Source organism: Somniosus microcephalus, unplaced genomic scaffold (assembly GCF_052327205.1).
Source record: "Somniosus microcephalus isolate GS21.2 unplaced genomic scaffold, FLI_Smic_1.0 unresolved_chr1, whole genome shotgun sequence".
Taxonomy (NCBI): domain Eukaryota; kingdom Metazoa; phylum Chordata; class Chondrichthyes; order Squaliformes; family Somniosidae; genus Somniosus; species Somniosus microcephalus.
Window position 1 is genome coordinate 41,570,982 of NW_028225179.1, and position 25,822 is coordinate 41,596,803.

A 25,822-nucleotide genomic window follows, 5' to 3' on the forward strand; every position below is an offset into this window, starting at 1 on the left:
AGGAGCTATCTGTGTCTGCGTAGGAACGTCTGTGCCATTGATGGTGCGCCCTCACGGGCACAGGCTTTCCTAGACGGACCCAGACAGCTCCTACCCTGACACAGGGAGCACCAGCAAAGGCACAGACTTTCCTAGACGGACACAGGCAGCTCCTACCCTGACACATGAAGCACCACCACAGGCACAGACTTTCCTACACGGACCCAGGCAGCGACTACCCTGACACATGAAGCACCACCACAGGCACAGACTTTCCTACACGGACCCAGGCAGCTCCTACCCTGACACATGAAGCACCACCACAGGCACAGACTTTCCTAAATGGAAAGATAGGAGCTGACTGGGTCTACATAGGAAAGTCTGTGCTTGTGATGGTGCTCTCTGTGTCAGGGTAGGAGCTGCCTGGGTCCGTCTAGGAAGAGGGTTAGTACAAATATTCCGGATCAAAGGCAATCTCTACCGCCTACACTTTCTATCAACGAGTTTTTTTCTGGAAGTTGAATGCGATATTCAACCAGTTCTGGATTTTCATCTCACTGAAGCAGATAAATGAACGAAAGACTTGAATTTATTGGGCGCCTTTTCCCACCACCGGACGTCCCAAGAAGTTTACAGCCAATGAAGTACTGTTGTACATCACTATTGTAATTTAGGAAACATGGTAGCCCATTTGCGCACAGCGAGCTCCCACAAACAGCAATGTGATAATGACCAGATCATCTGCTATTTTTTGTTATGTTGATTGAGGTTTAAAAATGGCCAGAATGATTGATGTCCCAGGTTTATTCAGTATACAGACAGTCATTAAGATAAATAATGATTGAGCCTGGGAAGGACACCGTTTTCACACCTACCCACAATGATCACAAGCTCCTTGAGGAAGGGCATTCAGCCCATTCTAATACAGCCCTCCAGAGCAACTGTAGTCTTCACCTCATTGCTTAATCCAGTTTCCTCCTAAATCATTCAGTGGTTTTCACCACCACCGCTCTGCCTGGAGTCCATTCTAAGTGTTGATCATTCTCCTGATATCAGCCCTAAAAAAGTTCCCTTTCACTTTTGAGGCTGTTTCTTCTTGTTATTTCTCCCACAATGTAATCTGGTATTCCACACGAGTTACTTTCTTGTAGATCTCTGCAATACCAAATCGCAGATGGCTCCGTTCTAGGCTGAAAATTTCGATTATAACTCCCAGCGAGTAGGGTTAAAATCTTTCCACCCGTGTATGTTTGTTCTACAGTATCCAGGTGTGTCTGGTACTGCTGCTGCCTCCTCTGGCCGCTGTGCAGTATTTTACAACCTTGTACTGCTGCTCCCTCCACGGGCCGGTGTGCAGCATTGCACCATCTGCTCCCTCTGCTGGCTGCTGCGCAGTATTGCTGTGTACGGTTGAACCTGGTACAACTTCGACCTCCTCTGCTTCTAGCTGTGCCAGAACTGGGCGAGGAGAATGGAGGGTGGAGTTGCTTCCTGAGAAGCGACCCTACAGAATAGGAGTGAAAGACGATTTCTTGATCCAGTCTGCTGACAGCTAATGTAGGGTAATGTTATCTGAGAAGGAAGAGAACAGAATTCACGACCTTAGAGCGCGAGTAGTCCTTTCAACCTTCTACCTGCTCCGACATTACATTAGATCATGGCTGATCTGCACCACACCTACATATAACTAAATCCCCTTTCCTAACAACAACGCGTCGATCTCAGTCTTGGTAGCAACAATTGACCCTCAGCATCCACGGACTTATCGGGGAGAGAGTTCCCGATTCCTACAAACCTTTATGTGAAAAGGTGCTATCGGATTTGACTTTTGAATGGACTGGCTGTAGTTTTAAGTTTTTCCCCCTTGTACTTTTTTCCTCGTCAGAGGAAGTTGTTTAACTCTATCCACACTATTAAACCTTTTAATACTTAAAACACCATGATCTGATCACACATCAGTCTTCTAAATTCAAGAGGACAGAAGCCAAATTAATCATCATAATGGAATCCTGTACGCCTCGGTATTAATCTGGTAAATCTGCGCTGCACCATTCCAAGGCCAATATATCCTTCCTGCGTACGGTACCCAGAAGAGAACACAACCGACTTGACGGTTCCAATGGACGCCTGGCCGGCCTTCTACGTTCTTTCCTTCGGAAAACTCAAGTAATTCTGCCTGCCCGTGTCCTTACTCACACCAAATCCCGTCCAGCCATCACCCCTGTGCTTACTGACCTGGATTGGCAGGGCAACAATTTCTGTGTGAATAACTGGGAGAATCGGACATTATAGGCTCGTGGGAGGCTATTGAAACCCGGAGCGAACCAGGACTTCTTCATTTTGAGTCTAACTTTAGAAAAAAAACAGAATCGCTGAATGGCAGCTTATGATCAATTATGATTATGGAGCCTGACATTGCTGGGAAATAATGATGCATTAAAGGCGTGCGTCATTATTAATACATAAATGTGCCAGCAAGCACGAGGCGAGATGTGTTGCGCTGCACTATAAACTGATGGTTTTTCACTACAAATGGGAACATATTGCACGTGTCCGTGATTTGTACATCAGACCTCTCACATATCAATCAGTGAAACCCCATAGCGAGAATCACACCACCAGAACAACGAGCCGCTGGCACCGTAGTCGTTCAGCCATTATCGAATTTCTCTGCCACCAACACCCCATCAGCCGGCCTTTCAGACAGCTTGTGTCCATTTCATCTCGGTTTCTGTTCGGGTAAATTCCTCTCTGACCCATCTAGGTGAGCGGAATTAGCCCAGGAAATCACCCTGTCCCTGTATTCCTCGCAGTACCGAGCTGTTGTACGAGGTGAATCTGCCCCAGTCAGAAACAGGTCCAGCTCTCGCTTGAAGAAATTCAGCGAATCGGTGTCCACTGCCCGAGCCGGCAGATTGTTCCAGAGTTCCACTATTCCCTGGGAAAGGAGCCACCTCCAGACATCTGATCAAGATCTGGCCTTATACAACTTAAAATTGTCACCCCTGGTCTTCCCTCAAATATTTAATTGGAACGAATTGTGAACTGGAACTAAAGCTACTCTTCATCATCTTATAAACATCGATCAGATCAACCCTCAGTCTAGGCTTCTGTAAAGTGTCGACACGCAACTCGTTCAGCCGATCTTGACAACTAAACTGCTTTATACTGGGAATTAGTCTAGTGGTTTTCCTCTGCACACTTTCCAAAAGAGGTTGGCCTTTACCTCAAGAGGAATGAAATACTAAAGAGGAGGATGATATTCACCAGTTTACAAAGTTCTAGGTGGCCCACATCTGGAGTATTGTGTTCTGTTCTGGGCACGGCATGCAGGAAGGATACATTGGCCTTGGAGTTGTGCAGCGCAGATTTCCCAGATTAACACCGAGACTTACAGCGTTAAATTATGAGGATTGATTGTATAAAGCTGCCTTTTGTTCACGTGAGTTTAAAAGATTGAGGGGTGATCGGATTGTGGTGTTTAACATGTTAAATGGATTAATAGGGTACATGGAGATCAACTATTTCCTCTGGTTGTGGAATCAAAGACAAGGGTCATAACCTCAAATATAGAGCCGGGCCATTTAGACATTAAATCCGAAAGCAACTTCTCTCTCAAAGGTTTTAGAAATCCAGAACTCCCTATCCGAAAAGGCTTTGGATGCTGGGGGTCAATTGTTGCTTCCAAGACTGAGATCTACACGGTGTTGCTGGGAAGGGTATCAAGTTATATGGAGGAAAAGAAGAAAAATGGAAGAGAACTGCAGATAGCCAATTTCTTATCCAAGCTGTCACCGACCCACCTATTCCACGGGCCTCAATTTTGTCAACTAGCCTTCTATATGGTACTTTGTCAATTGCCTTCTGTAAATCAATGTAGACAACATCCATTGCATTCCCTTCACCAATCCTCCCTGTTACCTCATCAAAAAATTCAATTAGATTACGCAAACACGATCTGCCCTTTACAAATCAGTGTTGGCTCTCCTTAATTAGCTTAAACCTCTCCATGTGCCCGTTAATTTTAGACTGGATTATTGTTTCTAAAGCTTTACCCGCCACTGATGTTAGAGTGACCGGCCTGTAGTTGTTAAGCTTGTCCTTAGACTTTTTCTTGAACAATGCTGCCACATTTGCCAATATCCAATCCTCTGGCACCTCCACCGCATCTAGGGAAGATTGTAAAATTATGGCAAGCACTTCCGCTATCTCCTCCCCCAATTCCCTTAGCAACCTGGCATGCAGGCCATCTGGACCAGGCGACTTATCCACTGTAAGAAGACCCAGCCTATCTAGTACATCCTGTTTATCAATTTTCACCCCTTCCATTGCTTGTACCTTTTCCACTTCTACTGATATTTTGTCAGCATCCACCTCCTTAGCAAACACAGATACAAATGACTCATTGAGTATTCTAGCCTTGCCCTGCGCCTCTAAGCATATATCACCTTCATTGTCCCTAATAGGCCCCACCCTGCCTCTTACTACCCGCTTACTATTCACATTCTGGTAGAAGAATTTTGGGTTTCGCTTTTATGTTAACCGCCATTCTACTCTCATACTCTCTCTTTGCCAACCTTATTTTCATCTTCATTTCCCCTCTCAACTTATTGTATTTGGTCTGGTTCACCGTTGAAGAATTCACCTGACATTCATCATACACACTCTTTTTTTGTTTCATCATCTTCTCTATCTCTTTCGTCATCCAAGGAGCCCTTGCTTTGGTTCCCTTACCCTTCCCTCTTGTTGGAATGTATCTAGCCTGTATTTGGAACATCTCCTCCTTAAAGTTCACCCATTGTTCCGTTACAGCTTTACTGTTATCCTTTGGTTCAATTTTAATCTGGCTGGATCCTTTCGCTTGCCATTGAAGTTAGCCCTATTCCAATTTAGAAGTTCCACTCTAGATTGTTCCTTGCTCCTCTCCATTGCTAATCTTAATCTTATGATACAATGATCATTCCTACACAATTGTTCTCCCACAGACACTTGGTCGACCTGGCATACCTCATTCTCCAGCATCAGATCCAACAAAGCCTCCTTCCTACTTGGGCCAAGAACATATTGGTCAAGGAAATTCTCCTGAACGCATTTCAGAACTTCCTCCTCCTCCTTTCCCTTTCCTCTGGCATTATTCCAATCGATATTTGGGTAATTAAAGTCCCCCAATATCACCACTCTATAGCTCTTGCATATCTCTGCGACTTCCCTGCAGATTTGCTCCTCTGCCTCCCTCTCACTATTTGGGGGCCTGTAGAATACCACCAATACCGTGATCACAACTATTTTGCTTTTCAACTCTAACCAAATGGATTCTGTCCCTGGTCCCTCAAGAACATCTTCCCTTTCCAACACTACAATGTCTTCCTTAATCAGCACTGTCACCCCATCTCCCATTTTTCCTTCCATATTATTTCTGAACACCTTGTCTCCTTGAATATTAAATGCCAAGTCCTTACCGTTTTTAAGCCACGTTTCGGTTGTTGCCGCAACATCATATTGCCACATGGCTAATTGTGCTTGTATTCACCAACCTTATTCACCACACTTTGTGCTTTTATGTACATGCATTCTAAACCAATTTTTAACTTTTTCGTAGTCTTGCTTAGTCTGCTCCTATCTAAAATTGTACTTCTTCCTCCTCTCGTACTACTTTCATCTCTAGGACTATCCAACACACTCAATTTTTATGCACCTTATTCCTCTTTCGTACTCCTATATTCTGGTGCCCATCCCCCTGCCAAGCTAGATTAAACACTCCCCAACAGCACTAGCAAACCACCCCACGTGAATATTGGTTCTGGCTCTCGAGGTGTAACCCGTTCAGCTTGTACAGATCCCACCTTCTCCAGAAATGGTCCCAATGCCTCAGGAATCTAATCCCCCTCCCTCCTGCACCATCTCTCCAGCCAGGCATATAGGACAAGAAATGGTGAAACTTCGTGGCCAATGTCTCTACTCAAATGCTTCTTCGCTGCCACAGTGAAATAACGCAACATTTTCAGTACAGTCGACTATTCTAGAGTGTATTATATCAGGATGCTGAGACAGACGACAATGCTGAGCTATTAATTCTGCAATATCTTATTTGATAACATAAGTCGTAGATTCAAAACTAGTTTTGTAAAGAGAGTCTAATATTGTTGACTTGAACTAGTCAGCAATGTCCGCACGGCAGTTGGATGCCTGTGTCCAGTTGGAAAGCTGTCTGAAAGAACATGCAGTCTGGCAGAGCTGGACGTCCAGCAGATTGACTTTTCTGCTGAGCAGACGATGAGCTTCCTTCTTGAAATATTTCTTCAGTCCATCTCAGAGGGGATTAAGCATCATTAATGTGGAATGTGACTGGGGCCGATTGTGTGACAGGAAGTGTAGGGGCAGTTTCCCATCCTTCAAGAACATTAATGATTCAGTTGCAGAATTTGATTGCACCACTCGCCACTCAGTCCAAGGATGAACCAAACTGATCCCGTCGAGTTAAAGCGATTCTGCCAGTCAGTTAATTCAGGGGAATTTCAAGATCAATAAGAAATCAGATAATAATAATCGCATCACATAATGGATAAGGTGTTTAACTTTGATGTGTATTATAATGTTATCAGAAATTTGTAGTTTCCAGTCTTCCACGGTCGGTTTGCACATTGGGTTCCAACCTGGATCGGACCTGTTTTACATCTGACCATTTCTAACAATCACTGACATCATGTAACGGAAATATCTAAATTTATTTTGTGCACAGAAGCTGGCTGTACTTTTTCAACGTTGTGGATCCGGGTGTAATGGGCAGGACTTGCAGTGAAGAGGACTTACGTGCACATTGTTTCTGTTTGGATGTCATCTTTTTTTATCTCCGTTATTTCACTCCAGTCGAACGAACTGACGGAAGAAGGAAAAAGTGCTCTCTCTGATTCACGATCTCTGTCTTACCTTCATTCGAGAAGGTGAAGAATTCCAATGGTCCCTGTTAATTTAAACAAGATATGAACAATGAAGGGGCCAAGACCAGTGGTTTGGACGAGATTAGAATTGAAAGCTAATTTTATGTAAGATTCAGTCAAATGCTGGGAAGGTTTATCAGCATCAAACATTCAACACAATAAATAAGCACAATGGATTAGCATTCCATCGTCTTAACCTCTCGTCTCCCGTCTACATCAACTCAGCCATTCCATTTCCTGCTTTTTGCATCCAAACAGAAATACGCCACAGGGACGTCCCCTTTACTGCTTGTCCTGCCCGTGCACCTAGATCGACAATGCTGAAAATGTAGAATCATCTTCTGCATTCAAAATGCATTCCGATCTTCAGGAAGGCAGTAATGTCCCTGATCGAAAGATGAGGTGTGCACCCCTTTTAGTCAGACCAGGAAGGCTGGTCATGCCGGTTTGATTCCCGGCCAGTACAGAACCCTGTACGGTTTGAATTCAGCACCCATAGGACCAATTCACCAGCCAGCTTCTCACATCCTTTCAGCGCTAGAGAAAGCAGGACTGACTAATATTCAGGGAAGAGGGTGTTTCAAGAAGATTGACGCTGAATGTAAGTTTATCCCAATTCAGGCGAGCTCATGGGTGCAGAAAGCAAAATGTAAAGTTTCTGCATTGGCCGGAATCGAACACGGGTCCATGACGTCCAATGATACACCGAGCAGACTTTAACTTTTCTCAGTTGGTTGGTTTTCAGTTGCTTCTGTGAAGCTCTATGATTTCGAAAGATATGGGCAAAATGACAAGAAATCTCATGTTTTTAATGGAAAGTAATTTTGTTTTCTGCAATGTCGATTGGCTGTAAGAAGCTGAGTTTTGACTAAAATTTAGCGGGGCTCGTCCGGGATTTGAACCCGGGATTTCTCGCAACATCAAAGCAAGAATCTGAGCAAACCCGATTTAAACAGACATAGAATGATCCATGACTGGCAGCAATCCTGATTACGATTAGCAACAACGTCAGACGCCTTATCCATCAGGCCAAGAAAATGTCTCGTGCAATCAGGTTATTTTGCTTCCAAAGGCCAGCCCTGCTTTCGAAATACTTGTCTGTCGAGCGGTCCCGCAGGTCTAAATGTATCGACTGGTTTCAAAGCATCAATTCAGATTGCTGCGAATGGGACCTGTGCCGCCAGGGACAGCGGTGGTAGCAGAGCAACTTAACAGTGTAAATAGGTGAAAGTGAATGTTAGATTAAGGTAATGCCGCAGGAAAGTGACAAAGAAACGGAAGGAGGAAACTAAAGAAGGTCTATAGATTGTGGACGGAAGAAAAAGCTGGGAGAAGAGGCGGGTTTGAATTATGGAGCATCAAGCTCAGTCGTGTGAGAGCGCGGGGTTTGAAGGAGTAAATAGGTTCTCACCATCAATAAAAAAATGCAGTTTGATGTAGTGAAGATTGATTTTTCGCTGCGTTCTATCAGCAGGCGCCACAGAGAACAGTATATAAAAAGCGAGCTACACCCTGATTTGGATTATGAACCGAGTTTGCTATGACCACATTGCGGAGTACTAGACCATTATACGATCCTGGCGTCACACATCAACTGCTTCAGCGCTGCCCCAATCACAGCCAATTTACGAATGGTGCTGCTTAGAAAAGATAGATTTTTGGTGAAGATGCCAAAATCAGTACTGACAGAAATTTTGACAGCGGTGAAATTCGACCCACGTTCCACAGCGACTGGAGCCGTAATCCAGAATGGGAACTAGTGCAACCGCAGTTACATTTAAAAGGATTGTAGCCCTATCACAAGAGAAGAAACGACCCCCTGGAGATTCATTAGGACAAAAAAGCCTCATGGGAGTCAAACCCAGAATTTACTAGGTACCCAGCTAAGCCACGGAACCAAATCAAACCTCAACTAATCCACCTCCTCTCACTGATATCTATCAGCTACCTGTCACTGCCTCTTGGAGCCTGAGGCTGTTTTGTATTGATTAATCTCTCCTGTCTATTCCGCCAGGTATTCCGATGTTGTCTGTATCTCACTGTGTTTATCTCAGTTTCAATCTGCGGGTTGATTCTAAATGAATAGCTGTGTTTGTGTCTTACATGAAATAAATGAGTGGTCAGACAATTCTTCCTCTGACACTGGGGAACTAATGAGCCAACATTTATAACAAGATATTGTTTATTGTGATGCACCAATTACATTGTTCCATTTTGCATTATATAGGTTCAATTCTGAGCAAAAAAATTGTGATCCCAACGTCGCAGCTTTTTAATTTGACGTCACAGGCGCCACCATTTCACTCAAGGTGATTCATAACTAATAAACAGAGAAGTCAAGCACTGAAAGGGTATTTGTAGAAAGCGTTGTGAGACTGTGGAATGCACTGGCCCAGCAAGCAGCAGATTTAAAACAAGGTTTAATAACCGGCAGCCTGTGGGAGGAAGGGGGCAGAGAGGCAAGAGAGACACAGGAAAGATCAACTTGGAAACTATTGGCCCCGAATCTACTTTAAATCCCCCAATGTATTTAAACCCATTTAATGTCAGATTCACACATTGATGCATGTGAGCAACATAGGACATTTATCGCTGTCTCTGGTCTAAATAACTGCTTTATTATTTGATCCCACCCGCTGTGATTAGGCTCTACCCTGAATATTTATCTCCGCCCTAGAATCAGTTTGTAATCTGGAGACAAGGTTTCTGCAGCAGGCGGTCAGGGAGCAGAGGCTGAGGCTGATCTGTGTCATGTGGGAGCACAACACAATGTTTCTGCTGTTTATTTTCATTACCCTGCAGGATATTCCATACTGTTCTCAACATCTTACATACCGTTAAATATCGGAAGTTTTCTTTCATTGTAACGATCGCTGCGACTCTTCTTGACGTGCAGAATTTGCAGCAAATTTAATATCACGAAACCGTCATCCCCAACAATAAACAGGGTCAGCGATTTGAGAATTTAATTTCGTGCAGCCGTCATGTTTGAGGCTGCGATGGCCGAGTGGATAAGGCGTGTGACTTGAAATCCAGTGGAATTTCCCCCGCGCAGGTTCGAGCCCTGCTCGCAGCGGGTTTTTTCATTATTGTCATTAATACTTCAAATAATTTATTTTCTTCAATCTGTAAAGGAGGATTGTGGAAGCAAGAAAAGTCTGCGTTATGTTTCGGTTTGGAGCCGAAGTTGCTGCGGCCAGAACGCAGAGTATTAATCACTATACGAGCACGGCACCACACATCAACAACTGGAGATCTGCAAAGTATCGCATGCCACTGCTTAGGAAACATGGATTTTTGGTGAAGAGTCCAAAATCAGCACCGCCAGAAATACAGAAGCGGTGAAATTCGACGCAGGCCTCGCAGCGACTGGAGCCTTCAGGCACAGTTACATTTAAAAGAATTGTAGCCTTTTCACACGAGAAGAAGCTCACCCCTGGAGATTCTTTAAAAATAGGCCGCGCTGGAAATTGAACCCAGGAATTCCTGTTTACTAGACAGAAGTTTTGACCAGCTAAGCCACGGGACCGAACGCGAGCGCAACTCCTCGCCCCCACTCACTGATGTCTATCAGCTTCCGGTCACTGTCTTCTGGACTCTCAGGCCGTTTCTTATTTCTCCAGCTCTCTTGTCCATTCCGCCATATGTCCCATTGCTCTCTGAACCTCCCGCTTAATTTATCTCAGTGTCAATCTGTGAGGTGATTCTGAATGATTACCCTATGTTTGTGTCTTATATGAAATAAATGGGAGGATCAGACAAATCTTCCTCTGACAGTGGGGAACAACTAAGCCAACAGTTATAACACGATATTGTTTACTGTGATGCAGCAAATACAATATTCCATCTTAAAAGTTTCAGTTTCAATTCTGGGCAAAAGAAACTGTGACTCCAACGTGTTTCCAATAGCCTGCCTTTTAATCTGACGTCACAAACGCCACCATTGCACCTCAAGGTGATTCATAACTAATAAACAGAGAAGTCAAGCACTGAAAGGGTATTTATAGAAAGGGTTGTGAGACTGTGGAATGCACTGGCCCAGCAAGCAGCAGATTTAAAACAAGGTTTATAAACCGGCAGCCTGTGGGAGGAAGGGGGCAGAGAGGCAAGAGAGACACAGGAAAGATCAACTTGGAAACTATTGACCCCGAATCTACTTTAAATCCCCCCACTGCATTTCAACCCATTTAATGTCAGATTCACAAATTGATGCATGTGAGCAATATAGGACATTTATCGCTGTCTCTGGTCTAAAATAACTGCTTTATTATTTGCTCCCACCCGCTGTGTTTAGGCTCTACCCTGAATATTTATCTCCGACCTAGAATCAGTTTGTAATCTGGAGACAAGGTTTCTGCAGGCGGCGGGCAGGGAGCACAGGCTGTGACTGACCTGAGTCATGTGGGAGCAGAACACAATGTTTCTGCTGTTTATTTTCATTACCCTGCAGAATATTCCATACTGTTCTCAACATCTTACATACCGTTAAATATCGGAAGTTTTCTTTTATTGTAATGATCGCTGCGATTCTTCTGGACTTGCTGAATTTGCAGCAAATTAAATATCACGAAACCGTCATCGCCAACAATAAACAGGGTCAGCGATTTGAGAATTTAGTATCTTGGAGCCGATATTTTCGCGGTTGCGATGGCCGAGTGGTTAAGGCGTTGGATTTGAAATCCAATGGGTGTTTCCCCGCGCAGATTCGAGCCCTGCTCGCAGCGGGTTTTCTCATTATGATAATTAATTACTTCAAATAAATTATTTTCTTCAATCTGCTCCCTCTTGGAGGATTTTGGAATTTTCAATGCCGGTTTTAAGGAAACTAAAGGATTGCCGAGACAACTGGATCACTTACTTCAAGAAGGTTTGCTGACCGAATTCCAAAAGTTATCTGCAGATTGTCTGGAAGCTCCAGATAAGGAGGCCTCGACAGTCTCTGAGGTACCTTCCCATACACTCGCTGCTGTCCGGTAGCATCAGTCTGTGTAACCATGGGAGAGAGAGAATGGAAAGTCACTGCAAGGCATGATTCTGTCAGCAGCAATGTTACAAGAGCAGCCATTCTAAAGTGAAAAGCAGAACACATTCCAGGAGACAGGCCAGGAGACAGACAAACGGAGTGGAGATCTGGAAGATTGACCAGAAAAAAAACAAGGAGGACACCAACTCATAATTCATCTCTCCCTCTCCCGAAGCAGAAGAATTGAACATTCTGAGTTTTGAGTTGCACCACTGAGGTTGTACAAGTCTCTCTCTGTATAAACTTGTATTATTATGTCAATAAAACGATTTGTTTGAAAAGTTTGAAGCTTCATTTCCCAAGGAATTTTCTGAATCAGGCTGCATTGGTTCCGAAGGCCGGCTCTGCTTTCGCAGAGCTTGACTGTCGGGAGGTCCCGCAGGTCGAAATGTATCGACTGGTTTCAAAGCACCAACTCAGATTGGGGCGTATGGGACATGTGGCCCAGGAAGAGTGGTGGTAGCAGAGCACACTTAGCAGTTTAAGTGGCTGAAAGTGAATGTTAGATTAAGGAAATACCGCAGGAAAATTATAATGAAATTGAAGGGGGAAAGTAAAGGAGAGCTATTGATTGTGGAAGGAAGAAAAGTCTGCGTTATGGTTCGGTTTGGAGCCGAAGTTGCTGCGGCCAGAATGCAGATTATTAATCACGATACGAGCACGGCACCACACATCAACAACTGGAGCTCTGCAAAGTATCGCATGGCTCTCCTTAGGAAACATGGATTTTTGGTGAAGATTCCAAAATCAGCACCGCCAGAAATACAGAAGCGGTGAAATTCAACGCAGGCCTCGCAGCCACTGGAGCCTTCATCCAGAATGGGAACTGGTGCAGGCACAGTTACTTTTAAAAGAATTGTAGCCTTTTCACACGAGAAGAAACTCACCCCTGGAGATTCTATAAAAATAGGCCCCGCTGTGAATCGAACCCAGGATCACCTGTTTACTAGACAGACGCTTTGACCAGCTAAGCCACGGGACCGAATGCTGGCACAATTTCTCGCCCGCACTCACTGATGTCTATCAGCTTGCGGTCACTGTCTTCTGGACTCTCAGGCCGTTTCTTATTTCTCCAGCTCTCTTGTCCATTCCGCCATATGTCCCATTGCTCTCTGTATCTCCCGCTTAATTTATCTCAGTGTCAATCTGTGAGGTGATTCTGAATGATTACCCTATGTTTGTGTCTTATCTATATATATAAATCGGTACTTCTGCCTGTCATTCTGTCTGTCATTCTGTCTGTCATTCTGTCATCGCCTGTGCGTCTGTCGGGCTATGCGCTCGCAAGTGACAGGGCATACCTACGCGCGCGTTACCTGCAAAGAAAGCTTACGCTTCAGAGATGGTTTTAAGCGTATTTACTTTTCAGTCGGACGAAAAGTGTTCGCGCCTTATGCAAAAAACCTTCAGCAAAAAACCTTCAAAATTAAACTCATTATCTGCTAGCATTGATTGACTGACATCAAGGTTCCACCAATCCTGTTCCATCACGATTGACCAATCCTACAGTACGGTCCCCTGATGGTTGGCCGGTGTGTGTGTGGACGGGACTATTCGTTTTCATCTCGGGGATGTGGCAGCCATTCTTTCACTAAGCTTCCTGCTCAAATGACTTCAGCTTCCAGCTATAACGACTTTCAAAGTTAGTATCTCTTTTAAAAATAACATAAGATTTACCAAAAACGTTTTATAAGTACTTTCACTTTCATTTTTCAACCTTTTAAAAGGTAGACATACAGGGACACAGACAGGGCCCTAAGCCTGCCACTCGATTTAAAATGTTGCCCAGCACCAGATTCACAAAGGGACACAGACAGGGCCCCAAAGCCAGAAGTAGTTTCACTTTCATTTTGCAAGCTTTTAAAAGGTAGACAGACAGGGACACACACAGGGCCCTAAAGCCTGCCACTCGATTTAAAATGTTGCCCAGCACCAGATTCACAAAGGGACACAGACAGGGCCCCAAAGCCTGGCACTCGATTTAAACCGCCTGCCCCAAAACAGCCCCGGCAATGCCGGGCTCCCCAGCTAGTATGAAATAAATGGGGGGATCAGACAACTCTTCCTCTGACACTGGGGAACAAATAAGCCAACAGTTATACCACGATATTGTTTACTGTGATGCAGCAAATACAATATTCCAGCTTAAAAGTTTCAGTTTCAATTCTGTGCAAAAGAAACTGTGACTCCAACGTGTTTCCAATAGCCTGCCTTTTAATCTGACGTCACAATCGCCACCATTGCACCTCAAGGTGATTCATAACTAATAAGCAGAGAAGTCAAACACTGAAAGGGTATTTGTAGAAAGGGTTGTGAGACTGTGGAATGCACTGGTCCAGCAAGCAGCAGATTTAAAACAAGGTTTTAAAACCGGCAGCCTGTGGGAGGAAGGGGGCAGAGAGGCAAGAGAGACACAGGAAAGATCAACTTGGAAACTATTGACCCCGAATCTACTTTAAATCCCCCCACTGTATTCACAAATTGATGCATGTGAGCAATATAGGACATTTATCGCTGTCTCTGGTCTAAAATAACTGCTTTATTATTTGATCCCACCCGCTGCGTTTAGGCTCTACCCTGAATATTCATCTCCGACCTAGAATCAGTTTGTAATCTGGAGACAAGGTTTCTGCAGCCGGCGGGCAGGGAGCAGAGGCTGTGGCTGATCTGTGTCATGTGGGAGCAGAACACAATGTTTCTGCTGTTTATATTCATTACCCTGCAGAATATTCCATACTGTTCCCAACATCTTACATACCGTTAAATATCGGAAGTTTTCTTTTATTGTAATGATCGCTGCGATTCTTCTGGACTTGCTGAATTTGCAGCAAATTAAATATCACGAAACCGTCATCGCCAACAATAAACAGGGTCAGCGATTTGAGAATTTAGTATCTTGGAGCCGACATTTTTGCGGCTGCGATGGCCGAGTGGTTAAGGCGTTGGACTTGAAATTCAATGGGGTTTCCCCGCGCAGGTTCGAGCCCTGCTCGCAGCGGGCTCTCTCATTAAGATAATTAACTACTTCAAATAATTTATTTTCTTCAATCTGCTCCCTCTTGGAGGATTTTGGAATTTTCAATGCCGGTTTTAAGGAAACTAAAGGATTGCCGAGACAACTGGATCACTTACTTCAAGAAGGTTTGCTGACCGAATTCCAAAAGTTATCTGCAGATTGTCTGGAAGCTCCAGATAAGGAGGCCTCGACAGTCTCTGAGGTACCTTCCCATACACTCGCTGCTGTCCGGTAGCATCAGTCTGTGTAACCATGGGAGAGAGAGAATGGAAAGTCACTGCAAGGCATGTTTCTGTCAGCAGCAATGTTACAAGAGCAGCCATTCTAAAGTGAAAAGCAGAACACATTCCAGGAGACAGGCCAGGAGACAGACAAACGGAGTGGAGATCTGGAAGACTGACCAGAAAAAAACAAGGAGGACACCAACTCATAATTCATCTCTCCCTCTCCCGAAGCAGAAGAATTGAACATTCTGAGTTTTGAGTTGCACCACTGAGGTTGTACAAGTCTCTCTCTGTAGAATTTGTATTATTATGTCAATAAAACGATTTGTTTGAAAAGTTTGAAGCTTCATTTCCCAAGGAATTTTCTGAATCGGGCTGCATTGGTTCCGAAGGCCGGCTCTGCTTTCGCAGAGCTTGACTGTCGGGAGGTCCCGCAGGTCGAAATGTATCGACTGGTTTCAAAGCACCAACTCAGATTGGGGCGTATGGGACATGTGGCCCAGGAAGAGTGGTGGTAGCAGAGCACACTTAGCCGTTTAAGTGGCTGAAAGTGAATGTTAGATTAAGGAAATACCGCAGGAAAATTATAATGAAATTGAAGGGGGAAAGTAAAGGAGAGCTATTGATTGTGGAAGGAAGAAAAGTCTGCGTTATGGTTCGGTTTGGAGCCGAAGTTGCTGCGGCCAGAATGCAGATTATTAATCACGATACGAGCACGGCACCACACATCAACAACTGGAGCTCTGCAAAGTATCGCATGGCTCTCCTTAGGAAACATGGATTTTTGGTGAAGATTCCAAAATCAGCACCGCCAGAAATACAGAAGCGGTGAAATTCAACGCAGGCCTCGCAGCCACTGGAGCCTTCATCCAGAATGGGAACTGGTGCAGGCACAGTTACTTTTAAAAGAATTGTAGCCTTTTCACACGAGAAGAAACTCACCCCTGGAGATTCTATAAAAATAGGCCCCGCTGGGAATCGAACCCAGGATCTCCTGTTTACTAGACAGACGCTTATGACCAGCTAAGGCCACGGGACCCAATGCTGGCGTAATTGCTCGCCCCCACTCACTGATGTCTATCAGCTTCCGGTCGCAGTCTTCTGGACTCTGAGGCCGTTTCTTATTTCTCCAGCTCTCTTGTCTATTCCGCCATATGTCCCATTGCTCTCTGTATCTCCCGCTTAATTTATCTCAGTGTCAATCTGTGAGGTGATTCTGAATGATTACCCTATGTTTGTGTCTTATACGAAATAAATGGGGGGATCAGACAACTCTTCCTCTGACACTGGGGAACAAATAAGCCAACAGTTATAACACGATATTGTTTACTGTGATGCAGCAAATACAATATTCCATCTTAAAAGTTTCAGTTTCAATTCTGGGCAAAAGAAACTGTGACTCCAACGTGTTTCCAATAGCCTGCCTTTTAATCTGACGTCACAAACGCCACCATTGCACCTCAAGGTGATTCATAACTAATAAACAGAGAAGTCAAGCACTGAAAGGGTATTTATAGAAAGGGTTGTGAGACTGTGGAATGCACTGGCCCAGCAAGCAGCAGATTTAAAACAAGGTTTATAAACCGGCAGCCTGTGGGAGGAAGGGGGCAGAGAGGCAAGAGAGACACAGGAAAGATCAACTTGGAAACTATTGACCCCGAATCTACTTTAAATCCCCCCACTGCATTTCAACCCATTTAATGTCAGATTCACAAATTGATGCATGTGAGCAATATAGGACATTTATCGCTGTCTCTGGTCTAAAATAACTGCTTTATTATTTGCTCCCACCCGCTGTGTTTAGGCTCTACCCTGAATATTTATCTCCGACCTAGAATCAGTTTGTAATCTGGAGACAAGGTTTCTGCAGGCGGCGGGCAGGGAGCAGAGGCTGTGACTGATCTGAGTCATGTGGGAGCAGAACACAATGTTTCTGCTGTTTATTTTCATTACCCTGCAGAATATTCCATACTGTTCTCAACATCTTACATACCGTTAAATATCGGAAGTTTTCTTTTATTGTAATGATCGCTGCGATTCTTCTGGACTTGCTGAATTTGCAGCAAATTAAATATCACGAAACCGTCATCGCCAACAATAAACAGGGTCAGCGATTTGAGAATTTAGTATCTTGGAGCCGATATTTTCGCGGCTGCGATGGCCGAGTGGTTAAGGCGTTGGATTTGAAATCCAATGGGGTATCCCCGCGCAGGTTCGAGCCCTGCTCGCAGCGGGTTTTCTCATTATGATAATTAATTACTTCAAATAAATTATTTTCTTCAATCTGCTCCCTCTTGGAGGATTTTGGAATTTTCAATGCCGGTTTTAAGGAAATTAAAGGATTGCCGAGACAACTGGATCACTTACTTCAAGAAGGTTTGCTGACCGAATTCCAAAAGTTATCTGCAGATTGTCTGGAAGCTCCAGATAAGAAGGCCTCGACAGTCTCTGAGGTACCTTCCCATACACTCGCTGCTGTCCGGTAGCATCAGTCTGTGTAACCATGGGAGAGAGAGAATGGAAAGTCACTGCAAGGCATGTTTCTGTCAGCAGCAATGTTACAAGAGCAGCCATTCTAAAGTGAAAAGCAGAACACATTCCAGGAGACAGGCCAGGAGACAGACAAACGGAGTGGAGATCTGGAAGACTGACCAGAAAAAAAAACAAGGAGGACACCAACTCATAATTCATCTCTCCCTCTCCCGAAGCAGAAGAATTGAACATTCTGAGTTTTGAGTTGCACCACTGAGGTTGTACAAGTCTCTCTCTGTTTAAACTTGTATTATTATGTCAATAAAACGATTTGTTTGAAAAGTTTGAAGCTTCATTTCCCAAGGAATTTTCTGAATCGGGCTGCATTGGTTCCGAAGGCCGGCTCTGATTTCGCAGAGCTTGACTGTCGGGAGGTCCCGCAGGTCGAAATGTATCGACTGGTTTCAAAGCACCAACTCAGATTGGGGCGTATGGGACATGTGGCCCAGGAAGAGTGGTGGTAGCAGAGCACACTTAGCAGTTTAAGTGGCTGAAAGTGAATGTTAGATTAAGGAAATACCGCAGAAAAATTATAATGAAATTGAAGCGGGAAAGTAAAGGAGAGCTATTGATTGTGGAAAGAAGAAAAGTCTGCGTTATGGTTCGGTTTGGAGCCGAAGTTGCTGCGGCCAGAATGCAGATTATTAATCACGATACGAGCACGGCACCACACATCAACAACTGGAGCTCTGCAAAGTATCGCATGGCTCTCCTTAGGAAACATGGAGTTTTGGTGAAGATTCCAAAATCAGCACCGCCAGAAATACAGAAGCGGTGAAATTCAACGCAGGCCTCGCAGCCACTGGAGCCTTCATCCAGAATGGGAACTGGTGCAGGCACAGTTACTTTTAAAAGAATTGTAGCCTTTTCACACGAGAAGAAACTCACCCCTGGAGATTCTATAAAAATAGGCCCCGCTGGGAATCGAACCCAGGATCTCCTGTTTACTAGACAGACGCTTTGACCAGCTAAGCCACGGGACCCAATGCTGGCGCAATTGCTCGCCCCCACTCACTGATGTCTATCAGCTTCCGGTCGCAGTCTTCTGGACTCTCAGGCCGTTTCTTATTTCTCCAGCTCTCTTGTCTATTCCGCCATATGTCCCATTGCTCTCTGTATCTCCCGCTTAATTTATCTCAGTATCAATCTGTGAGGTTATTCTGAATGATTACCCTATGTTTGTGTCTTATACGAAATAAATGGGGGGATCAGACAACTCTTCCTCTGACACTGGGGAACAAATAAGCCAACAGTTATAACACGATATTGTTTACTGTGATGCAGCAAATACAATATTCCATCTTAAAAGTTTCAGTTTCAATTCTGGGCAAAAGAAACTGTGACTCCAACGTGTTTCCAATAGCCTGCCTTTTAATCTGACGTCACAAACGCCAGCATTGCACCTCAAGGTGATTCATAACTAATAAACAGAGAAGTCAAGCACTGAAAGGGTATTTATAGAAAGGGTTGTGAGACTGTGGAATGCACTGGCCCAGCAAGCAGCAGATTTAAAACAAGGTTTATAAACCGGCAGCCTGTGGGAGGAAGGGGGCAGGGAGGCAAGAGAGACACAGGAAAGATCAACTTGGAAACTATTGACCCCGAATCTACTTTAAATCCCCCCACTGCATTTCAACCCATTTAATGTCAGATTCACAAATTGATGCATGTGAGCAATATAGGACATTTATCGCTGTCTCTGGTCTAAAATAACTGCTTTATTATTTGCTCCCACCCGCTGTGTTTAGGCTCTACCCTGAATATTTATCTCCGACCTAGAATCAGTTTGTAATCTGGAGACAAGTTTTCTGCAGGCGGCGGGCAGGGAGCAGAGGCTGTGACTGATCTGAGTCATGTGGGAGCAGAACACAATGTTTCTGCTGTTTATTTTCATTACCCTGCAGAATATTCCATACTGTTCTCAACATCTTACATACCGTTAAATATCGGAAGTTTTCTTTTATTGTAATGATCGCTGCGATTCTTCTGGACTTGCTGAATTTGCAGCAAATTAAATATCACGAAACCGTCATCGCCAACAATAAACAGGGTCAGCGATTTGAGAATTTAGTATCTTGGAGCCGATATTTTCGCGGCTGCGATGGCCGAGTGGTTAAGGCGTTGGATTTGAAATCCAATGGGTGTTTCCCCACGCAGGTTCGAGCCCTGCTCGCAGCGGGTTTTCTCATTATGATAATTAATTACTTCAAATAAATTATTTTCTTCAATCTGCTCCCTCTGGGAGGATTTTGGAATTTTCAATGCCGGTTTTAAGGAAACTAAAGGATTGCCGAGACAACTGGATCACTTACTTCAAGAAGGTTTGCTGACCGAATTCCAAAAGTTATCTGCAGATTGTCTGGAAGCACCAGATAAGGAGGCCTCGACAGTCTCTGAGGTACCTTCCCATACACTCGCTGCTGTCCGGTAGCATCAGTCTGTGTAACCATGGGAGAGAGAGAATGGAAAGTCACTGGAAGGCATGTATCTGTCAGCAGCAATGTTACAAGAGCAGCCATTCTAAAGTGAAAAGCAGAACACATTCCAGGAGACAGTCCAGGAGACAGACAAACGGAGTGGAGATCTGGAAGACTGACCAGAAAAAAAACAAGGAGGACACCAACTCATAATTCATCGCTCCCTCTCCCGAAGCAGAAGAATTGAACATTCTGAGTTTTGAGTTGCACCACTGAGGTTCAACAAGTCTCTCTCTGTAAAATTTGTATTATTATGTCAATAAAAAGATTTGTTTGAAAAGTTTGAAGCTTCATTTCCCAAGCAATTTTCTGAATCGGGCTGCATTGGTTCCGAAGGCCGGCTCTGCTTTCGCAGAGCTTGACTGAGGGGAGGTCTCGCAGGTCTAAATGTATCGACTGGTTTCAAAGCACCAATTCAGATTGGGGCGTATGGGACATGTGGCCCAGGAAGAGTGGTGGTAGCAGAGCACACTTAGCAGTTTAAGTGGCTGAAAGTGAATGTTAGATTGAGGAAATACCGCAGGAAAATTATAATGAAATTGAAGGGGGAAAGTAAAGGAGAGCTATTGATTGTGGAAGGAAGAAAAGCCTGCGTTATGTTTCGGTTTTGAGCCGATGTTGCTGCGGCCAGAATGCAGATTATTAATCACTATACGTGCACGGCACCACACATCAACAACTGGAGCTCTGCAAAGTATCGCATGGCACTGCTAAAGAAACATGGATTTTTGGTGAAGAGTCCAAAATCAGCACCGCCAGAAATACAGAAGCGGTGAAATTCAACGCAGGCCTCGCAGCCACTGGAGCTTTCATCCAGAATGGGAACTGATGCAGGCACAGTTACATTTAAAGGAATTGTCGGTTTTTCACACGAGAAGAAACTCACCCGTGGAGATTCTTTAAATTTTGGCCTAGCTGGGAATCGAACCCAGAATCTCCTCGTTTACTAGACAGACGCTTTAGACCAGCTAAGCCACGGGACCGAATGCTGGCGCAATTTCTCGCCCCCACTCACTGATGTCTATCAGCTTCCGGTCACTGTCTTCTGGACTCTCAGGCCGTTTCTTATTTCTCCAGCTCTCTTGTCCATTTCGCCATATGTCCCATTGCTGTCTGTATCTCCCGCTTAATTTATCTCAGTGTCAATCTGTGAGGTGATTCTGAATGTTTGTGTCTTATATGAAATAAATGGGGGGATCAGACAACTCTTCCTCTGACACTGGGGAACAAATAAGCCAACAGTTAAAACACGATTTTGTTTATTGTGCTGCAGCAAATACAATATTCCATCTTAAAAGTTTCAGTTTCAATTCTGTGCTAAAGAAACTGTGACTCCAACGTGTTTCCAATAGGCTGCCTTTTAATCTGACGTCACAAATGCCACCATTGCACCTCAAGGTGATTCATAACTAATAAAGAGAGAAGTCAAGCACTGAAAGGGTATTTGTAGAAAGGGTTGTGAGACTGTGGAATGCATTGGCCGAGCAAGCAGCAGATTTGAAACAAGATTTAAAAACCGGCAGCCTGTGGGAGGAAGGCGGCAGAGAGGCAAGCGAGACACAGGAAAGATCAACTTGGAAACTATTGGCCTCGAATCTACTGTAAATACCCCCACTGTATTTAAACCCATTTAATGTCAGATTCACACATTGATGCATGTGAGCAATATAGGACATTTATCGCTGCCTCTGGTCTAAAATAAATGCTTTATTATTTGATCCCGCCCGCTGTGTTTAGGCTCTACGCTGAATATTGATCTCCGACCTAGAATCAGTTTGTAATCTGGAGACAATGTTTCTGCAGCCGGCGGGCAGGGAGCAGAGGCTGTGCCTGATCTGTGTCATGTGGGAGCAGAAGTACGACGCCAACGTTAAAAAGGGACTCACGAGGGACCTTTCGCAAATTTCAATCTACAATCCCTCAAGCGAGATTCATACCCATTCACTGAAGTGTCACTCTGTCTGGAATACAGACCGAATCAACTGATTATCAAATGTATATTCAAATAGATTTGTCATGTATTGTCCATTGCATTTTGACTGATTCAGGTAAGCAGAGTATTGGAGACAGCAGTTTTGCATTCCCTATACCAATGCTCTGTCACGCGTGCCCGCAGTTCCATTTCCATTCCAAACCGTCTTTTTACTGTCAATGATTTGCACGGAATGTGCTTGGAGAAGTGTTAGAATCGCAGTACAGCCCTTCTCAATGTCGCTTCCTCTAAATTTCCGCTGATGATTTTCACCAGTTTAAGATTCATCAGCTTGAGCTACTGTTTAATTTGTTCTCGGCATTAACTGTGCTGATCCTTTAACTTGTCCCACTGCACGTCATCTCCAAATTTGTCGATTGTACCTCGAGGGCACTTTTCATACGTAAATCTGCAACATCTGCCAGAGAACGATTCAGGTTCAGCTGTTCCAAAACAATGAGTCGGTCATATTACCTACACGCTGCAGGTGTAAACCTCTGCGCTCCTCTGCTTCAATGATATCTTGTTACGCAGCGATGGGCAGTTTACGCTCTCTGAGGTTGCAATTGCTGCTTTCCACCAGCAGAGGGCGCTTGGAGAGAGCGGGGCCGGACAGGCGGCCTGAATGTTGCTGCTGCCGCGGCCACACTCACTCTGGGAGCTGGGGAACAGCAAACAAACTCATGGGTTTGTTACCGCATCTGAAATGCAGCTCCTAACTGTTGCTATTGACCGAGGCATCGTTGCAGGATCCTGTAATGATCTCTCACACTGTCGGTATCTCTGTAGAGTTTAATTGTGTACAGAACTCTTGTCCATTTCGCCATGTGTCTCATTGCTATCTGTATCTACCGCTTTGTTTATATCTGTGTCAATCTGTGAGGTGATTCTGAATGATTACCCTGTGTTTGTGTCTTACATGAAATAAATGAGGAGATCAGACCATCCTTCCTCTGACACTGGGGAGCTAATGAGCCAGCCTTTATAACAAGATATGTTTTATTGTGATGCAGCAAATACAATAGTCCATCTTGAAAGATTCCGGTTCAATTCTGTGCAAAAGAAACTGTGACCCCAACGTGTTTCCAAATCGCCGCCTTTTAATTTGACGTCAGAAACGCCACCATTGCACCTTAAGGTGCTTCATAACTAATAAACAGAGAAGTCAAGCAGTGAAAGGGTATTTGTAAAAAGGCTTGTGGGACTGTGGAATGCTCTGGCCCAGAGAAGCAGAAATAAAACAAGGTTTAAAAACCGTCAGCGTGTGGGAGGAAGGGGAGAGTGAAATAACGAGCCACAGGTAAGATCACCTTAGAAACCATTGGCTCAGAATCTGCTTTAAATCCCCCTACTGTATTGAAACACATTTAATGTCATATTCACACATTGATGCATTTAGATTTAACGCTGTCTCTGATCTAAAATATCTGCTTTATGTATGTGAAATTCTCATTGCCGAGATTAAACAATCATTGCAAGGTTAGTGGTTCTTTGGTCTAGGGGTGTGGTTGTCATTTTGGGAATTCACATCAATTAAAATGCAAGAGGTACCGGGTCCAAATTCTGGACGCGCCCCAACATATTAATAGAACCACTTTCCTCGGCCTGGAGACATTCCACAAATCTTCAAATAATAACTGCCAGAAAAACAGCTTGTGTTAAGTACATCGCAATAAAACAGCAATTTTATTCTTTAAAGCAGGAATTCCGTCCCAGAAGTGCTGAAACTGTGAGGTCAATGTGTAAGTCCGTTTGTTTCCAGAAGCCTGCTCCATATTTTCCACATTGTCAATCTGGGAGCTCGGCAGGACATGCGGTAAAGGGGACTTTATTAAAGGTTGTTTCTACCATTTGGAAACAGAAATACTGAACTAACGAGCCACAGGTAAGATCACCTTAGAAACCATTGGCTCCGAATCTGCTTTAAATCCCCCTACTGTATTTTGTATCAGTCTTTACAGTAGAGGACACTAAAAATATCCCAACACTGGACAAACAGGGGGCAATGGGGGGGGGGAGGAGCTAAACACGATTAAAATCACTAAGGAGATGGTACTCAGTAAAATAATGGGACTTAAGGCGGATAAATCCCCCGGACCTGATGGCCTACATCCTAGGGTCTTGAGAGAAGTGGCGGTAGGGATTGTGGATGTATCGGTGATTATTTTCCAGATCTCCCTGGACTCAGGAAAGCTCCCAGCAGATTAGAAAACTGCTAAAGTAACACCCTTATTTAAGAAGGGAAGTAGACAAAAAGCTGGAAACTATAGACCAGTTAGCCTAACATCTGTGGTTGGCAAAATGTTGGAGTCCATTATTAAGGAAACAGTAACAGAGCATTTGCATAAACATAATTTAATAGGACAGAGTCAGCATGGTTTTACGAAGCGGAAGTCATGTTTGAGCAATTTGCTCGAATTCTTTGAGGATGTAACATACAGGGTGGATAAAGGGGAACCAGTGGATGTAGTGTATTTGGACTTCCAAAAGGCACTTGACAAGGTTCCACACAAAAGATTACTGATCAAGATAAAAAAAATCACGGGGTTGGGGGTAATATACTGGCATGGGTGGAAGATTTGCTATCTAACAGAAAACAAAGAGTTGGTATAAATGGTTCGTTCTCGGGCTCGCAATCAGTAACTAGTGGTGTTCCGCAGGGGTCAGTGCTGGGACCCCAACTCTTTACAATCTATATTAACGATTTGGAGGAAGGGACCGAGTGCAACATATCCAAGTTTGCCGACGATACAAAGATGGGAGGGAAAGCATTGAGTGAGGAGGGCATAAAAAACCTGCAAAAGGACGTAGACAGGCTAAGTGAGTTGGCAGAGATTTGGCAGATGCAACATAATGTTGGAAACTGTGAGGTTATGCACTCTGGCCGAAAAAATCAAAGAGCAAGTTATTATCTAAATGGAGAGAAACTGCAAAGTGCTACAGTACAAAGGGATCTGGGGGTCCTGGTGCATGAAACACAAAAAGTTAGTATGCAGGTGCAGCAGGTGATCAGGAAGGCCAATGAAATCTTGGCTTTTATTGCAAGGGGGATGGAGTATAAAAACAGGGAAGTCTTGCTGCAGTTACACAGGGTATTGGTGAGGCCACACCTGGAATACTGCGTGCAGTTTTGGTTTCCATATTTAAGAAAAGATATACTTGCTCTCGAGGCGGTTCAGAGAAGGTTCACTCGGTTGATTCCAGAGATGAGGAGGTTGATGTATGAGGGAAGGTTGAGTAGGTTGGGACTCTACTCATTGGAGTTCAGAAGAATGAGAGGCGATCTTATCGAAACATATAAGATTGTGAGGGGACTTGATCGGGTGGATGCGGTGAGGATGTTTCCACTGATGGGTGCGACTAGAACTAGGGGGCATAATCTTAGAATAAGTTGCTGCCCTTTCAAAACTGAGATGAGGAGAAACTTCTTCACTCAGAGGGTAGTAAATCTATGGAATTTGCTATCCCAGAGAGTTGTGGAAGCTGCAACATTAAATAAATTTAAAATGGAGATAGACATTTTCCTAGCAGATAAGGGAATTAGGGGTTACGGGGAGAGGGCAGGGAAGTGGACGTGAATCTACATTCAGATCAGCCATGACCCTATTGAATGGCAGAGCAGGCCCGAGGGGCCGTATGGCCTACTCCTGCTCCTATTTCT

At 44.3% G+C, this 25,822-nt stretch overlaps 6 non-coding genes across 6 annotated transcripts; 4 read left to right on the plus strand and 2 right to left on the minus strand.

The window, feature by feature from the left end:
* The first annotated feature begins 11,558 nt into the window (after nt 1-11,558).
* Nucleotides 11,559-11,641, plus strand: trnas-uga (transfer RNA serine (anticodon UGA)). Its single transcript has one exon. It is a non-coding gene; the product is annotated as a tRNA-Ser (tRNA).
* Nucleotides 11,642-12,848: 1,207 nt separating this feature from the next.
* On the minus strand, nt 12,849-12,922 carry trnat-agu (transfer RNA threonine (anticodon AGU)). Its single transcript has one exon. It is a non-coding gene; the product is annotated as a tRNA-Thr (tRNA).
* Nucleotides 12,923-14,856: 1,934 nt separating this feature from the next.
* trnas-uga (transfer RNA serine (anticodon UGA)) lies at nt 14,857-14,938 on the plus strand. The gene has a single exon. It is a non-coding gene; the product is annotated as a tRNA-Ser (tRNA).
* A 2,393-nt stretch (nt 14,939-17,331) lies between these two features.
* On the plus strand, nt 17,332-17,413 carry trnas-uga (transfer RNA serine (anticodon UGA)). Its single transcript has one exon. It is a non-coding gene; the product is annotated as a tRNA-Ser (tRNA).
* A 1,208-nt stretch (nt 17,414-18,621) lies between these two features.
* On the minus strand, nt 18,622-18,695 carry trnat-agu (transfer RNA threonine (anticodon AGU)). The gene has a single exon. It is a non-coding gene; the product is annotated as a tRNA-Thr (tRNA).
* Nucleotides 18,696-19,807: 1,112 nt separating this feature from the next.
* trnas-uga (transfer RNA serine (anticodon UGA)) lies at nt 19,808-19,890 on the plus strand. The gene has a single exon. It is a non-coding gene; the product is annotated as a tRNA-Ser (tRNA).
* The last annotated feature ends 5,932 nt before the right edge of the window (nt 19,891-25,822 follow it).